Consider the following 18,904-nt stretch of genomic DNA (forward strand, 5'->3'; position numbering starts at 1 on the left):
CTTGGAAGGAAAGGTCTGTCTCTGGGGTCAAATCTGTTTGCTGAAAAATTCAGGAACATCACCATCCTGAAATTTTGCCTTGGCAAATTTGTGCCCAGACCACTCATCGTTTTTTTGTGGGGGGTGGTGCTCTTTGAATTCATCTAGATAGAGATAGACTCTTCCCGTGCAACCCATCAGGATGACCAAGTCTTTTCACACATTGCCAACTTTAAATGCAGCTAGGTCATCCTTTTTCTCAATTCGGATCAAGGCTGATTTGGATGCAAACGCATCAAAACTCAGTATTTCGTATGAAGCAGCAAGAGAAATAGTGGGTGGTTAATGTGTACACTGCTTCCCAGACCAGAGGTGGATTGCAGAGCAAATGGAAGATGTGCTTACACCTTTATTGTGCCAGATCTGATAATTCTCCCGAAATCATGTAAGTCCACAAAAATCAAGCAATGTAGGGAGTAAGGCAACTTTGCGACAGGGTAAACAGCTAAGAGCCTGGTAGCACCTTAAAGACTAACACGTTTAGTATAGCATACGCTTCCACAGACCACAGACCACTTCATCAGGTGCAGGGTTAATTCCAAGTTGCAGGTACAGATGTACATTATTTGGAAGGAGAGCATTGTGAACAACGAGGTTAGAAGGAAATGAAGTGCAGAAAAGCACAGACCGCGATAATTACGTTACCGACAGCGGCATTTACAGAAAGAGGAGTTGATAAAACAGACATCCTGGCACTGGTAAGCCAATTAGCACATGTGGTGTGATAGAAATAAACTCCACTGTGCCAGTTCAGTCCAGAAGTAATTGTGCTGAACTTTTTGGTATATTTACAGGTAGGTAGCCATGTTGGCCTGCCGTAGTCGAAACAAAATTTAAAAAATTCCTTCCAGTAGCACCTTAGAGACCAACTAAGTTTGTTATTGGTGTGAGCTTTCGTGGGCATGCACACTTCTTCAGATATATGATCTTTCAACCATTTCATGTTGCATTTCTCCTCTTGAAGTGCTCAGCTGATTTGTATAACCCCTTTTTAAAGCCATTCGGAAGGGAGGCTGTAACTACATCCGGTGAACTCTATAGTTTACTTCTACATTGTGTCAGAGACAACACAGCCCTCCTATTGCCTACCATAGTCCTCTAATGAACCCTACGGGACTCCTCCACATACAATCCCAGCACTCTCCGTCTTAGATCAACAGTTACAAGTCAGCTGGTGCTAAATTTGTTTAAACAAACAACTAGCATTGTCGTGCGGCATGAGTTAATTAAAACAGATAACTACTGGAGAAATTTAAAGGGTTTTCCATCACCTTTTGGAATGGCTATTCACCAATTCACAATAAAGCTATAGCTCTAGGAGTGTGTGTGCGGCTCACATATCAGAAAGAGATAACAAAATAACCATGCTTTGTTTACTTGACCGCTGACTCTTGATGCATGTACAGGATGCCTTCCTGCGCAAATAATTTATTTGTTTTTGTTATTTATCCTCGGAGCGCGTAGCAAAACAAAGAGTGCCCCTTTTTTCTGCGGGTTTCATCTCGAGAGATAAATAATGGAAGCAGAAGCATTTTCCCTTGCTCGCTCTCCCATTTACTTATGGAGTCCGCAAGAGAAACTCTTTGGAAAAAATAAACACAGTGTGTGTTGCGTCGTTAATGCGATCAGCGGCATTAACTAGATCAAGTCTCCCTTTCCGCTTATTAATGAACACCCAAGAAGCACTTTGCACAGGGACATGGGCAGCTTCCCCTGGCAACATACGGTGCTATGATGCTTACATCTACCAGTTGAATTTTCTGCCCTCCGCAGCATTAATGGTTCTGTTCAAGATGCAAAGCTGCGGTGCATTTGTGTCCACAGCCATTCCAAAAGTAGTCCCCTTACCCTATAAGAATACTAAGCTTTTAAATGGTGCTTTAAATGTATTTCGCATGCATTATCCTGCTAACGTTTTTTTAAAATATTTTTTTATTGCTTTTTAACATACATACATATCATACATATCACAAACATACTTACACAGCCAAGAAAAAAGGAAAAAGGAAAAAAAAGAAAAACGAAACATGTAATACATAAAAACATAGACAACTCAACTTACATTGACAAACACTCATCGACTTCCCTTTATCTCGATTTCGGAATAAAGTTATCATATTTTTTATCCGCAGTGTCTCATTTTTCAATCAATTTTTACGTAGTAAGCATTATCTCATACCTACTGTGATTTTTCAAATATATATTTGTTTTTTATCAACATTTTTATTTTCCTTTTATTTCTGTTTCCATATATAACTTAAATTTATCCCATTCATTATTAAATTTTGTACTTTTTTGATTTCTTATTTTCTGTGTCAATTTTGCCAGTTCTAAATAGTCAAATAGTTTAGATTGCCACTCTATTATCGTTGGGAATTTAGACGTTTTCCAATACTGTGCTATGAGGGTCCTGCTAACATTTTTTAAAAGCCTGTGAATTAGATCAAGTTGTTCCTTATTGCGGACAGATGGGCTTGAGAGAGCATGGTGTGTCTAAGGGCAGTGAGGCATAGTGGCTAGAGCGAAGAACATGGGAAGCTGTCTTATACTGAGTCACACCATTGGTCCATCCAGTTCAGCATTTTCTACATCAGTTTGTTCTCAAAGAGTGTGGCGCCCCTGTCGTACTTTGGTTGACAAACGTTCTGCCTGGACACTGAGGTCCAGCTCCGAGGGCCTTTTGGCGGTTCCCTCACTGCGAGAAGCAAAGCTACAGGGAACCAGGCAGAGGGCCTTCTCAGTAGTGGTGCCTGCCCTGTGGAAACCCTCCCATCAGATGTCAGATGTCAAAGAGATAAACAACTACCTGACATTTAGAAGACATCTGAAGGCAGCCCTAAAATGTGTGACATTTTAATGTATTTTTAATCTTTGTTGGAAGCTGCCCAGAGTGGCTGGGGAAGCTCAGCCAGATGTGCGGGGTACAAATAATAAATTTTTATTATTATTATTATTATTAAGACTCAAACATTTTGGCTCCCGAACTGGAAGTGAGTGTTCTGGTTTGCAAACTTTCTTTGGAACCCAAATGTCTGGCGTGGCTTCCAGGCTTCCAATTGGCTGCAGAATCTTCCTACAGTCACTTGTAAGCTGCACCTTGGTTTCTGAATGTTTTGGAAGTCAAACAGACTTTTTAGGTACCACTGTACTGATTTACACAATTGGTTCCTCCAGTTCAGCAGTTCAGTTTGTTCTCAAACTGGTGTGGCAGAAGAGGATGGCAAGTGTGGTGGGTAGAGTCAAGGGCAATCAAAGAAACATTTGAACATTTAAACATTCGAGATAGTATAGCACAGTACAGTATATTTTTAAAAATTGCAGAATGAAGATAGATATATTTTTGAAATGAGAGCAAGGGCATCAAGTAGAACTGCAAGCTCACCCCTCTGGTTGAGTTTGTATACATTCTTAAGGTGTGTGTCATTATGTAAGAGGCTCATTTACAATCTTTGGGGAATGCTTCATGTTCTTATGTAGCTGCACTGTTTCATACTTTCTGGGTGTCCCATGAGCCTATTATAAAATAGTTGTGGTCTGTGTTATAAACCAAGCACTGCTAGGAGTTGTTGAGAGCCAGTGTGGTGTAGTGGTTAAGAGCAGTAGACTCGTAATCTGGGGAACTGGGTTCGCATCTCCGCTCCTCCACATACAGCTGCTGGGTGACCTTGGGCTGGTCACACTTCTCTGAAGTCTCTTAGCCCCACTCTCCTCACAGAGTGTTTGTTGTAGGGGAGGAAGGGAAAGGAGATTGTGAGCTGCTTTGAGACTCCTTTGGGTAGTGATAAAGCGGGATATCAAATCCAAACTACTACTTGTTGTTGTTGTTGTTGTTGTTGTTGTTGTTGTTGTTGTTGTTTCCTTATCAACAAAAAGTTCAGTGTAGCACAGGCAACTTTTTATTCAGAAAGTGTAGCCCAGAGAAAAATGTTTGAGAACCCACTGGTCTACACTGGGTGGCACCAGCTCTCTAGGGTTGCAGACTGAGGACATCCCAGACCCTACATAGGGCCCTCTGCATGCAGAGCAGTGAACAGCACATGAATGCAACAGTTAGGATTCCAAGTGTGTTGAGCTGAACATGCTCAGAATCCCTGCAGAACTTCCCTCTTTAAGCAGGAAGCCTTGAACTGAAACTGCCACAAGCAGGGATGGGGCAGGGCTTATGTCTTTGTGCACCCTGCCATCAACCCTCCCTTAGCTCACACCGATTTGCTCCAAACACTTGAAGAGGATTCCACTCAACAGCTGGATCTGCAAGCAGAAGAAGCAGCTGCTGTTCCAGAAGAAACAAAGCAGGATTAGGATCTGATGGACTTTCAAATTTCAGCCCGTGCACAGCCAAAATTGCCCCCCGCCTGCCTTCCGTTCTGCTCCCTTCACTATGTCATTGTTGCGGCATCCCCTAAGCTCAGCACCCAGTAGGACAGAACCAGTCGTTCTGCCCTAAATCCACCTCTGGAGTAATGCTTTCACCCGGCACTTAAATGTATGTAATGATATGCAATCTTGTCATTGACAGCCCTCAGCAACAATTTCTCCAGTACTTCCATTTGTGGAGAGACAGGGGGAGTGTTCAGAAATTTGGCTTCCTAACTGTTGTTGCTGTTGCTGTTTCTTAACAGTTAATTTGGCTGAAACACACACGTGCTTAGCACTTTCTGCCTTAGGCAGTCAAATAGATTCCACCAGACTCTGACATCATCACATGCATGCATGAATACACAGCTCTCTGCCACCTGTTCCTCCCTCCCCTCGGAAGAAAAAAAAATTCCCACAATTTCAAATCCAGGTTCACTCTTTTGTCTTTATCGCTGCTGTGTTAATTTACACATGTTGGAAAATAACCACAATTTAAGCCTGTGCAATTAGTGTTAAATGAAGAGTGCCAAAACCATCGTCCCCAGCCGTGAAGTTTGGCTGTTGCAAAAGAAGCAGATGTTGTGCTTAATGGAAAACATTCAGCCTTTTTCCTCGGAAGCAGCAGAACGGCGGCTGCGGCGGCAGTATACCAAATGGTTAGAAAAGTAGGGGGGGGAGGGAACAGAATTCCTGCTACAGGCCACCCTTTTCTTCTCATTTCTGGTTTCACACCCATGTGTGCAATGTTTTGCTGCATGCAGCTTGCCTGTGGAACTCAATCCTACAAGATATAAAAAGGTAAAGGGACCCCTGACCATTAGGTCCAGTTGTGACCGACTCTGGGGTTGTGGCACTCATCTTACTTTATTGGCCGAGGGAGCCGGGGGTCATGTGGCCAGCATGACTAAGCCGCTTCTGGCAAACCAGAGCAGTGCATGGAAACGCCGTTTACCCTCCCACCGGAGCAGTACCTATTTATCTACTTGCACTTTGACTTGCTTTCGAACTGCTAGGTGGGCAGTAGCTGGGACCAAGCAACGGGAGCTCACCCCGTCGCAGGGATTTGAACCACTGACCTGCTGATCGGCAAGTCCTAGGCTCTGTGGTTTAACCCACAGATATAGCTATGGCTTTAAAAGAGGACTGGACAAATTCATGGAGGATAAGTTAATCGGTGGCTATGAAGCGCAGCACCTAGGTTCCCACTCCACTGTAGGCAGGAGTGGCCTGTTCCATTTTGCTGCCTGAGGCAAAATGGAAAGGTTCTGCTGCACCCTCCCCCTGCCCAAGCCTTGCTTACTGGGGTCACATGGAGGTGTCTTCCGGTGAGATTTCACAAGATCTCCTGCAACTCTCTCATGCAAGATCCCGCCAGAAGCCAGCACCACCTCTCCTTGGTTCGCTGGTGGCGGCTCCACCCCACAGGATTCTGCCGCCCGAGGTGGCTGCCTCAGTCTGCCTTGTGTGTGAGCTGGCCCTGTTTGTATGCCTTGGAATACCTGTTGCTGGCAACTGCAAATGGGGAAAGCACTGTTCTTCTTCTTCTTCTTTGGTGATCACTCGTAGATGAGTAAGATTGTCTTCTATAAACATGGTTCTAAAGTGAGTCCGTAAGTGACTGTGGAGGCCAATTCTGGATCCACACATCCTTTCACAGTGGGGACATAGGTTTCCAGGTGGGAGTTGATCATGGTGAGGGTTTGCCAAGCGTGCCTTCCTCTTAGCACGATTCTCCTTTCATCCTGAGTTCGAGCTTCTTCAAAGCCCATGACACCTTTACACATCACTTGGGAAGACAGGCGAACTCATGCCAGTGTCCTGGAAGAAGCAAAGATCACCAGTGTCAAAGCAATGATTCTTCAACATCAACTCTGTTGGACTGGTCATGTTGTGTGGATGCCTGATTATCATCTTCCAAAGCAACTCATCTATTCCCAACTTAAAAATGGAAAGCACAATGCTGGTGGTCAACAAAAGAGGTTTAAAAACTGTCTCGAGGCAAATCTAAAAATATATAGTGTAAACACCGACAACTGGGAAACACTGGCCTGCAAGTGCTCCAGTTGGAGAGCTGTTGTACTAAGGTCCAGCTTGTGGGCCATGGTGAAAGCAACCTTCCTTGGAAACTTTCAAGAAGAGATCGGATGGCCATCTGTCATGGATGCTTTAGCTTAGATTCCTGCATTGCAGATGAACCAGATGAATCCCCTTCCAATTCCACAATTCTATGATTAACTGATCCATCAGGGCTCTTTTTACGTTCTTGCATTAATACAAACCAAGTTCCCTGCAAACATCTCGTGCATAGACTGCTTTTCAAACCAGAGTCATCTTCATTTAGTACCATCGCCTCCCCTCCCGCCTATCCTTTCCTTGTTAACATATAAAGGAGGAAGAGAGAACAAAAATAGGTTTGGGTTTCTGATGTGTTGCTTTCGCTGCAAGCAAGGCTGTTGCGCTCATTGGCCACTATGAATAGTTGACCCTGTTAAGCTGTGAGTACTGTGCAAGCCCCTGCCAGAACGCCTTGTTATTCCTACCACCTGCCCAGCAAGACTTTCCTGTTCCTGTCCGTCCCGCTAGAACCTTGCAATTTGTTTTCTTGGCGGAAGTGGAGGGAAATGCATCCTGTATTTGTTAGGCAACTCATTGGGGCCAGTCCTGAGGTCAGTTAGAGTGGGGTGGGCGCCTCAGGCAGCTGGTTTTTAGTGTCGTGCAATTATTAACATCCATGTTTAAAAACGGGCTAACTTCTGGCAGTAGTCCGAAACCGGTTTCTCATTCCAAACTGCTGAATGAGTCCCCGACGATGAGCACAAGGCACAGGCGTGTTCGGTCCAAAGACATTGAGAGGCTTAAAGCATCTTTAGCTGTGAGGCTGTGCTGCACAAGCAAAAAAGAAGACACACAGCTGCCTAAGGGGAGGAGTGTGCAAATGTGAAAAGAGTTGGAAAGAGTTACATGTGTTCTTTAACAAAACGAAACAAAAAACCATTTTGCTTTTCCACTTCTTTTAAGATTAAGAAAAAGAAAACGACATTTATTTTTAAGGTGAAAGAAATCAAAGTAGAAAAAGCACTTGATCCTTGCAGGTGAAAATTGTGCTTCGGCTAAGGGTTTAGAGCTCCTGCGGATTCTGATTTGTTTTGAGTACTTGTTGCATTTTCTGAATTCCTGGAACCGTCGCATTCTCCTCCCCCCCCCCCCCATATCCATGTGCCAGGACTGAAAGCGACAACGGGGAAATTGGATGTTAATTGGCCACCACCTCCACATGTAGGTTACGGCTCAGAACCCTAGGAAATCACTCCAGTGGATGGGAGGGGGAATGAAGATCATAAATGTCTAGCCAGTTACGGCACTCTTTCCTTGAAAACAATGAGGCTAGGCATGCATGTATAATGGATGAAGCAGTCTGTGTGGATTCTGGCCCCTGGGCTGCAGCCATAAAATATTTCCTAACCAAAATGCATAGCTTGTGAACCAGGTCTGATATAGTGGAGGTTGTGTATAGCTGCACACCTCTGCAGGAACTATTCTGGGGTTTATCTCTTACGTCTACTATAGCAAGAGTGCTGCTGGCATCTTGCATGCACAGAAGCCGTGCTTGGTTTACGGAGTCACATCTGATAAGTGCCGGAGTCTCTTTTCTACCAGGTTTGGACCGCAAAGAATGACTAGCGTATAAACACCCTGCAAGCAAATCAGGATGAATGCTCATTGTTGTATAACCACCCCTCAAACATGTCAGAACAAATCTTCAGATGTGAACAGATATAACCTAACCTCTGAGTATGTTTTGTGCAAGCAAATCAGGATGAATGCTCAATAAACAGGTTGGCTTCTGTGCAGAACAGAAGGGCGCCATATTCGCTTTCACCTCAGGCAGCAAAAGGTCTTGGGCTGGCCCTGCCCTTAACAGTAGGCATGCAGTGCTGCGATGATCAGCCAGCAGTGTGAATGGCAGTGGGCGGGTTCCCTGTCCTGTTAAAACTGCTTCAAGTGGGTTAGGAGAATAAATACAGAAGCTGTAGAGAAACGAACCGAGCACCTTGGGGCTAAATGGTGCCGTGCAAAGCACTCTGGGATACTATTCAACTAACTTTCTACTGATAACGTTAAGAGAGGAAGACGCTTATCTGGATAAATCCCCATGTTGCTGCAGCAAAACGCAGCAAGCATTAACATGCCGTTTTCCTCTCGACATCAATTCTATGTTAATTTCAAGCGGTAATTGCAGATTCAAGTTGCAAACTGGTTTGGGTATCGCCAAACCCCCAAGAAACTACCTCCGGCCCTTACCAGTACAATTTGTGCAGATAGAAAGAACCCAGGCAGTGTATTTCAATGAAGGGCGATGCTTCCTTTTCTCCCTCTCCCTCCTTCCCTTCCTCTCCTTCTCCCTCCCTCTCTCTCTCTCTCTCTCTCTCTCTCACACACACACACACACACACCCAAAGAGAAGTAAAAGAAGGACAGCATCTTGTAGCCTCTGCAATCATTTCAACGTAGAGGAGATGTAAACCTGATAAGCCTCTGACTGTGACTTCCTTTCAAACCAAGCCACAAAATTGCCCCCACAGCAGCAAAGGAGAGTTGAGTAAGTTCCATTGGCCCTCTGAGCCTACCAAGCCCAGGGGGTGGATTTCGGAAGAAGCACATCACAGGGTCTGCTTCTTATGGGTCCACAACAACCCCCTCCCCCAAGCCAGATTTGAGATCCAAGGTGGAGCAGGGCCAGACAACCAAGACCCCCAAACTAGCCACCAGGAAGCCAGAGGCTGATGGAAAGGCAGGATTCAGCTATTGACTTTTACATCACTCAACTCAGCAGAACCTAAATCAGCCCAGGGCTACAAAGGGTAGTCCACAGTGGCGTGGGGGACATGTGCAACCATTGGCCTAACATAGTGCCGGAGGTTTCAAGATGGAGGGGATTCTTTTCCCTCCCTGCATTTTTCTGGTCTTCTACAGGGTTCTCCCAAGACATTTTGCTGCCTGAGATGAGCCGCCTTCCAACCACATGGAAAATTGAGGGCAGATTGCCAAAGGTCCAACGAGTTACAGTGGTACCTCGCAAGACAAATGCCTCGCAAGACGAAAAACGCGCAAGACGAAAGAGTTTTCCGTTTTTTGAGTCATTCCACAAGACGAATTTCCCTATGGGCTTGCTTCGCAAGATGAAACGTCTTGCGAGTTCTTGCGAGTTTGTTTCCTTTTTCTTAAAGCCGCTAAGCCGTTAATAGCCGCTAAACCGCTAATAGCCGCTAAGCCACTAATAGCCGTGCTTCGCAAGACGAAAAACCGCAAGACAAAGAGACTCGCGGAACGGATTACCGTATTTTTCGCTCTATAAGACGCACCAGACCACAAGACGCACCTAGTTTTTGGAGGAGGAAAACAAGACAAAAAATATTCTGAATCTCAGAAGCCAGAACAGCAAGAGGGATCGCTACACAGTGAAGGCAGCAATCCCTCTTGCTGTTCTGGCTTCTGGGATAGCTGCGCAGCCTGCATTCGTGCCATAAGACGCCCACACATTTCCCCTTACTTTTTAGGAGGTAAAAAGTGAGTCTTATAGAACAAAAAATACGGTAATTTCGTCTTGTGAGGCACCACTATATTTTGGCTCTTGAGACAGGAAAGGCCACGCGCCCCTCTCTCCTGTCGCAGCTGCAAAAGTAAAGTAACAACAAACTGAATAGCCAACAACTCACGGACCTTTCGTTGCAGCCATAATCAACAGGTTGGTGATTGCCACATTAGTTCAGCCTAATGGTAGAGCCGGCCCTAAATGGTTCGACTCCCGCGTGTACACACAGACGCAAGGAGAGACAGACACATAGCAAGGCAGCAGACGGTTCACTGTGGGACATGGTAGGAGGCATCCAAGTAGTTCATTTAGCGAACTAGCATTCTCCCAGCAGCTGAGCATCCAAAGTGGCTTTCCTTAACTGTTTGGTAGCGTCAAAGCACTGCTGCATATAGGGAAGCGTCAAGTCTGGAGCAGCATGCTGCAGCATTTCAACTCATTTATAGGCAGAGCCCAGGTTGTTACGCTAATCGTCCTGCTGTAGAGACTTGGCCCAGTTCGTTTCAAATGCTTTCACTTAACAGCCAGTAGTAAGGGTTTAGGGCAGAAGTTTTCAACCTTATGGAGTCCACGGCTCTCTTAACCAACCGCATTCTTTCTGTTGGCATACACCCAAGGAAACTGGGGCAATTGGCAGCCCCCCAGCTTGCTCCAGCCCACCGGCCGGTGTGCCAGGCGAACCCCGGTCTTTGGTGCAGCATGAATCTGCAGCCCAGGCTTCAGAAGACTGAGCACGCTATCAATAGAGCAAATGCTACACAAACAGAAGTGGTGTGAAAGGCTGTGTGAGCATATATACAAGTAGGTTTATTCAGAGTAAAGGTAAAGGGACCCCTGACCATTAGGTCCAGTCATGATTGACTCTGGGGTTGCAGCACTCATCTCGCTTTATTGGCCGAGGGAGCCAGCGTACAGCTTCCGGGTCATGTGGCCAGCATGACTAAGCCACTTCTGGTGAACCAGAGCAGCGCACGGAAACACTGTTTACCTTGCCACCAGAGCAGTACCTATTTATCTACTTGCACTTTGATGTGCTTTCAAACTGCTGGGTTGGCAGGAGCTGGGACCGAGGAACGGGAGCTCACCCCATGGCGGGGATTCGAACCGCCAACCTTCTGATCGGCAAGCCCTAGGCTCTGTGGTTTAACCCACAGCGCCACCCACGTCCCATTTATTCAGCGTAGATCAGGACAAAAAGGAAACATGTCTGATCTCCTTCGTGTCCAAAGCAAAACAGAAAGCTATACACAAACAGAAGTTCCCAGCATACTGAGCTGGAGTGTAAACAGACACGTGACACACAACAATCATGCCTGTTCCTTAAGGTGGAACGGAACATCCCAACACTTTCTGCGGCACTCCTGTGGGGCTCAGGAGCCCCGTTATGTCACCCCTTGCTTGCAGAGCTGGCAGCCTCCGGCCCTTTTTCAAACACCCTACCTTGTGGAGTGTGCCCTCAGCCTCCTCTCCTCTTTTCTCCCCTCTCCTTGGGAGTCCTCTGGGCAGCTGCTGCTGTCGTCACTGGTCTCTGAGCCCCCACCTCAAAGAGAGGTGCCTCCCAGAGGCGTCATTCACCTGTGGAGCTTATAGCCAGGGCTGTGGCAATAAGCAGCTGTGCAAGCCTTTGGGAGGCAGAGACACAGGAGGGCATCAGGGAAGGACAGAAGGAAAGAGGGACAGAGGCCAGTGTTGCCCGCAGCACCCCTGACCATCATTCTAGGTATACCATGGCACATTGGTTGAAAACCACTGGTTTAGGGGGCCAGAAGAGATGTGATGTGGCAAAGATCCCCTGTTTGGAGGCTTTGTTTTTACATTTTTATTTTTTATTTTTGATGTATTTTTATTAAAGATTTTCTTAATTTACAAAAGTATGTGCAATATCTCTCTTATTTTTTTCCCCCATGTAACCTTTTTTTACAATCGGTTTCACATTGAAGTGGACAACTTCCTGATCAAAACTGCACCTCACTAAAGATGCTAAGAGACCCCCATGGGGGGAGGATGCAAGCTTGATACAGGTGCCTGTATTACTTTGGCTGAGTTCCTCCTAGCAGCTTGGGCAGGAATTTAGGCCACTCCCAGGTGATCTGTTTAGTGAGCATTCGTCCTGATTTGTTTGCACAAGGTTTACAGGGAGGTTAGATGGTATCGGATATTTACGGAGCGTTCATTCTGATTTGTTGCATCAAGTAAATGTTATCCCATGCTTCCCAGTGCGATTCTCCATCAATTTCCTTAATGCAAAAAGCCAATAGTGGCAGGGAGGGAAGTGGGTTTGGTGTGCAATAGCAGCAAATCGACTTTGATTCTATAAGCTTAATTTGCCAGTAGGGAATCGAAACCCATACAGAAATTGTAAGAGTCCAGAAGTGCTGTTAGACAGAAAAATGCTGAGAGCAAGATTCAACTAATGAGTCCGGCTAGTGGAAGCCACAGGGCTTTTTGTCCCCTCACCTTCTAGTCCTGTGTGCCCCCCCCCAAACCCTCCCCAAATTGGCCAAGGGGGTGAAGGGAACCCCCAGAACAGCACACGGAACGGGGAGATCGTTCCATCTGGCAACCTGAAATGTGCGCACTGACAGGATAGTCTCCTCAACACCACATTGAATTCCTCCCTGAGGTCCTCAGCTCCCCTCATCATCTTTATGGCTGCATCGCTGCAGGCCAGATGGGGACAATTATTCATCAACTGTTGCCGAGAAGAGAAGATTGGGGGAAGTCTCTTGAAATTCTTGTGTGAGGAAACAGTGGGGGGGTTGATATTGGAAAGCCGGGTGGCTCTGGCCCTGCCCATTGCTGGCATGCGGCCCCCATGAGATTACTGCCAAGGCAATGTGGCCCTCAGCAGGAACAAGGTTCACCAAGCCCACATTAAACCAAGAGACAAGATCTCTGGGATGCAGCCGGCTCTATATATTGAATTGTTTGTAATATACAGCAGGACGGTTCTATTATCCTAGTATATTGTGAGCCAGAGGAGCCATCACCCTGTTGGCATTTAAATCGGAGCAGGGCTCGCAATTGCATAGTAAAGAAATATAGCAGAAAAAAGCCAGGCAATGTAATAGGGATGAGGCTGGAACCCAACTTAATCATTCCTTGGTATGAAAAGAGCATGAGCCGTTTTTCTTCCCTGAACTGCCAGAGGGCATGCTAGAAACATCGTGAACATGGGCAGCCTTCTTCTCTTCATCACTACGGAAGGCAGGTGTTGCGGCTTTCAGGGCTGGGGGAAGAAATTCAGGTCCGTCCGCATTTAAAGGCGAACCCAACCAGTATGCCGAAACAATACACAAGCCGGAACAAAACCTTCCTTTGAAACGTGCAGCTTTCGAAATTTTGCAAAGCGGTTCTCTGAGCAAACAATGCGTACAAAACGGCATGTGGTAAAGTGTGCATACGAATGCATGTAGTTTGAGAAAATAACATACAAAGAATGCATTAGGTTAGGGGAAATCGCTTGTATATTTTTGTTAAAGCTGTGTATAAAAAATTAAATGTGTGTATGGAACTAGGAGAAATTTGCACTAAAAGGCCAAAGAGCTTTCATAATGATTTGGGATGTGGGATATTACTATTACTATTATTATCATTATCAAAGGTAAAGGGACCCCTGACCATTAGGTCCACTCGTGGCCGACTCTGGGGTTGCGGCACTCATCTTGCTTTACTGGCTGAGGGAGCCGGTGTACAGCTTCCGGGTCATGTGGCCAGCATGACTAAGCTGCTTCTGGTGAACCAGAGCAGCGCACGGAAATGCTGTTTACCTTCCTGCCAGAGTGGTACCTATTTATCTACTTGCACTTCATGCTTTTGAACTGCTAGGTTGGCAGGAGCAGGGACCGAGCAACGGGAGCTAACCCATCACAGGGATTCGAACCACGGGGATTTGGACCGCCAACCTTCTGATCAGCAAGCCCTAGGCTCTGTGGTTTAATCCACAGCGCCACCCACATCCTTATTTTCATTGGGGAAATGTTGGAAGGTATGTAGATTCATAGAACTGTGAAGCTGGAAGCGACGCTGAGGGTCATGTAATCCAACTCTGTGCAAGGCAGGAATCCTGTCCAGGGCCATTCCTGGGTGGACTCAAACCACCAACATTAGGAAGAAATTCCTGACAGTAAGAGCTGTTCGACAGTGGAATTTGCTGCCAAGGAGTGTGGTGGAGTCTCCTTCTTTGGAGGTCTTTAAGCAGAGGCTTGACAACCATTTGTCAGGAGTGCTCTGATGGTGTTTCCTGCTTGGCAGGGGGTTGGACTCGATGGCCCTTGGGGTCTCTTCCAACTCTATGATTCTATGATTCTATCTATGATTCTAGGGTTAACAGCCAGACACACTGAACCATGGTTGCGATCGATCAGCTCCTGTTGGTTGGCTTCCTGTGGGCATCTGATTGGTCGCTGTGAAAACAGAGAGCTGGACTAGATGGGGCCTTTGTTCCTTTCCAGCAGGATCCTTGTGTTCTAACGAAACGTAAAGGGAAAGCCATCGAGAAACAGCCAGAACTTCTTCCTCTTTCTCCTTCTATGCGTCCGGTCTCGGAAAGCACAGCAGCAGTCTTCAGAGAAGACTTTCTTTTTCCTTCATGGGTTACCTCCCTCTCACGAAACATGAAAGGACGATCCCAGGTGCAGAAAGACAAGAGTGCGATACACCTCAAGTGAATCCAATGTAGTGTTTTTTGTTTCTGCGTTCCAATCTCAGACACATGAAATCTCCGCATCCTGCTTCTGTTGTCAAATGCTGGTGGGTTTTTTTTCAAAGGACTTGTATGCATATTCAATTTTCTTCCCCCAGCTGAGTGCAAAAATGACATTTGACAGTGAGAAGAGAGAGGGGTCTCCAGCAAACATTCAGCCCGTGTCTCTTTTGTGTGAGACTCAGGTCCTGCTTGCAGGTTTTCCACAGGCATCTGGTCAGCCACTAACAGAGAAGAATGCTGGACTACATGGGTCTTTGGACGGATCCAACAGGACTTATCTTCTGTTCTTATATGCAATTTAAAGGAAATAGCAACAAGAAAAAAAATGAGAATAAGCTCAACGCCCTTTCTCGAGCATAATAATAAATACGGGTAGTCAAGCTTCGGTCCAGTATATCTGAAGGAGTGTCTCCACCTCCATCGTTCTGCCCAGACACTGAGGTCCAGCTCCAAGGGCCTTCTGGTGGTTCCCTCACTGCAAGAAGTGAGGTTACAGGGAACCAGGCAGAGGGCCTCCCACCAGATGTCAAAGAGAAAAACAACTACCAGACTTTTAGAAGACATCTGAAGGCAGCCCTGTTTAGGGAAGCTTTTAATGTTTGATGTATTACGGTATTTTAATATTTTGTTAGAAGCCACCCAGAGTGGCTGGGGAAGCCCAGCCAGATGGGCGGGGTATAAATAATTTTATTTTTTAAAAAGAAAAAGCCATCTTAAAAAATGGTTTCGCAAAATTTTGAAAGTTCGGAGTGGCAGGAATCTGCTATTGCACATAGCATAGAATGTTGTTAGCTGCAAATATTCATATTCACCATTGTGGCTTTTAGAAGATCTCCAAAGGGACATGGTTTTTGATAGCAGAATAAAACTGATACAGCCTTCACCAAGCTGGTGCCCTCCAGATGTTTTGGACCACAATGCACGGCAGCCGCCTCATGGGAGTTGTAGTCCGAAACATTTGCATGGCCCAGGTTAGTGAGGCCTGTTGTAATCTATGCAGTGTCTGTAGATGTCACTGTAGCAATGGGAGCTTTTGTTTTTGTGTTTTTGCAGTTTAGCAAGGCATTCAGCTCCAGGGCCGGCCCTACCATTAGGGGAGGAGGACGGCGGCAGCAGCCTCCAAGACACTCCCTTCTGCTAGAGATCAAAGCCATGTGTGCCTGGGAGGCTATCTTGCACCTCCTAAACTAGCCTCAGGTGCAAGAAGATCAAACCTATTCTTTCTTAAGGAAATCAGCCCTGGGTGCTCACTGGAAGGACAGATCCTAAAGCTGAGACTCCAATACTTTGGCCACCTCATGAGAAGAGAAGACTCCCTGGAAAAGACCCTGATGTTGGGAAAGATGGAGGGCACAAGGAGAAGGGGACGACAGAGGACGAGGTGGTTGGACAGTGTTCTCGAAGCTACCAGCATGAGTTTGACCAAACTGCGGGAGGCAGTGGAAGACAGGAGTGCCTGGCGTGCTCTGCTCCATGGGGTGACGAAGAGTCAGACACAACTCAGTGACTAAACAACAACAGCTGTCCCAGGATGCAAGGTCTAACTGCCAGCCAATCAGCTCCTGAACTTGGGAAAGCGGGTTGCCATCTTATCCTTTGCCTCGGGCAGCAAACCATCTTGAGCCAGCCCTGCTCTCCCCCTCTCCACCTCAGGACTACATTTCCCAGGTTTCTCTAGCAAAACAGAATGAGAGATCACTTTAAGTCTGTAGCATGGCTATGTCTTTTGTCCTTTTTTTACTGGCAGAGCCTGCCAATCCTGCTCTCCCCCCCCCCCCTTTATCTACTAGCCAACCGTCTAGGCCCTTTGCGAGATGCCTGCAAGATCTAGCCTTGACCTGAGCAATCTTTAAGCATTTCAGACATAAATGTTGCTTCTTATCTTGAGGCCGAGTTTGGAGCTTATTCCATCTAATATTGCTTCCCGCAGGTGAAGAGCATAGACGGGTGGAGAGATGTTCTGAATAAAAACATCCCCTCTAAAGTTTTTTTTTATCTAAAAAAATCCATCTTGCTGATTGAGGAGCAATTGCACAGTTCAGTGTCCTCAACTTAATCCACTTACCTTGTGAAAAGAGACTTCATTGCCGCCCGACAGCGTTTTCAATAAATGCAGAGAAAATATTTAACTGTTTGTAATTTCCCCCACATTATCGCAGACTAATATAATAGCTTTTTTTTTTTTTTTGGTCAAATGTGCGCTGCTCCTTTCCTCTGTGGCTAAATGAACCATAGGCCATCTCCTTTTCTGTAGTCAATTTAGAATTAACATATAATGCCGAATAATTGACTTGTCGGCCATCCAGCCATTTACAAAGTGAATTATACCTTTCATCTTCTCCCAGTGCGTGAGGATGAGAAGTGCTTTAAGGTTTCTTTGGTGTTGCGCAGGAAGCAGGAAGGTACAGGTGTGTGCCATCTCTGCAGAAAAGAAGGAGGGATATAAAATGGAATATAAATACCCTTCAGTCACAACCTTCTGATAAAACGCATGCCTTGGGGATCTAGGAAACGAAAAGATTTCTTGGGAGCAAGTAACAAACAAAAGAAAGAAATCAACGCTTGCTTTTGAGGGCCATTCCCTCTAGCTCCTTTTTTTTTTAAATGATATTTATTACTTTTAAGAATTACAAAAAAGGAAAAGAAAAGAAGAGAAGAGAAGAGGGGGGAAAACAAAAGAGAAAAAAAACAATACAATACAATACAAAACACAACCTAAACACATTAAACTAAACACATTAAACTAAACAAAACAAAACCCTATCCCCAACCCTAACCCTAAATAAAACAAAACAAAAACAATTTAAAAACATACATCACACCCTTTCCATATTCTATCTTTCATTCCCTTGTTTCCTCGACCCCCTCACACCTCCCTTTTTGTATTCCCCTTCTATTAATTGTTTCAGCAAATCCTTTCCATCTTTCTCTATTTTCTACCATATTATAAATATCTTAACGTATTTTTTAACCTTATTTTCCATTAAAACTAAAATACTTATATATGCTTAACTCCTTATAACATTTCTGCTAAGGCCATAAAATTCCATTCCACCATTTTTCTATCACTCATTAATTTTACAGTATTTCTATATATAAACTTTAAATTTTCCAACCTTCTTCCACCATCTCCTCTCCCTGGTTTAGGATTCTGCCAGTCCTTTCCGTCAAATCTATATAGTCCATCAACCTGGAGATCTTATGTCCGAGGCTCTTAACTCTTTTCCAGGTTCCTTCTAGCTCCTTTCCATCAGTGGCCAGAGTGTTTTCTAAGCAGCCTTGACATCAGAAGCAGGGAACATCTGAAGCAAAAAAAAACCCAGTTGCCCAGCTTCAAAACCAGCTCTCCCAGTTTCACAATCAACCCAACTGCTTTGCACATCCTCCCCTTGCAACAGGGTCCCCTCAGCTGAGAGAGGGTGTCTGCCCAAGGCAAAAGTTGGAAGGGGGTAGCTGGCAGTGAATACGTCTTGGCTTCCAATGGCTTTGACTTGGTTCTCATAGCCCTGTGAGGTCAAGATGCATGACACATAATGTTCACATCTTCAGATAAGTAGGCAGGATGGAAACAACAGACAGCACATACCGTCAGTGGGCGAAGCTGATCTCATTGGGATTAGATTTTGCCCCTTGCTAGGCGTCTAGCCTTTATACGTAACCATCAAGCAAATCTTGTAAAGACACGGCAAATGCAAACAAGATTTCGTTCTTTCCACACAGAAGCCACAGTCAGCATCATTTTAAAAGGGCTGGGGTGTCGCAGCCATTAAAAGACGGCCATTTTAACCTTTAGAATTGCCCCGGTGATCTTTCTGTTGCGAGTCTCTAATGCCTGACCCATCTATTTGCGCCACGTATGGCTTCCCTCTCGCATTCCTGGCACCGTGCGCTTCCCACAAGCCCTTCAAGATCAACCTCTGGCTTCGAAAAATGACAATGTCTGCAGTGCAGTTACGAGCTGCCAGTGCTAAAAAATCTGAGGCGCTTGGGAAAATTTATGGACGGCGTAAAACGAATTGGATTTAATATCAAATTAAATAGCACAAGGAATAAACTGCACCGAGCCTATTATCTGTTTACATATTTCATTCCATAAAAAAACCCTCACTTTTTATTTCTTGTTGAAGCTGCCACGGCACTTAGGACCTGGCACCCAGCAGATGTTTTGTGGGAAAGGGACGCCCTCGCTGCCGAAGGTGGGCCTC

The 18,904-nt window shown here is 45.6% G+C and overlaps 1 protein-coding gene across 1 annotated transcript in view; it reads left to right on the forward strand.

Moving 5' to 3' along the window:
* Positions 1–18,904, forward strand: part of SPATA16 (spermatogenesis associated 16) — a 157,231-nt gene that overhangs the window by 126,955 nt on the left and 11,372 nt on the right. The window lies entirely within an intron of this gene.

This window comes from Podarcis melisellensis (assembly GCF_964234715.1).
Source record: "Podarcis melisellensis genome assembly, chromosome: 5".
In the NCBI taxonomy this organism is placed as follows: domain Eukaryota; kingdom Metazoa; phylum Chordata; class Lepidosauria; order Squamata; family Lacertidae; genus Podarcis; species Podarcis melisellensis.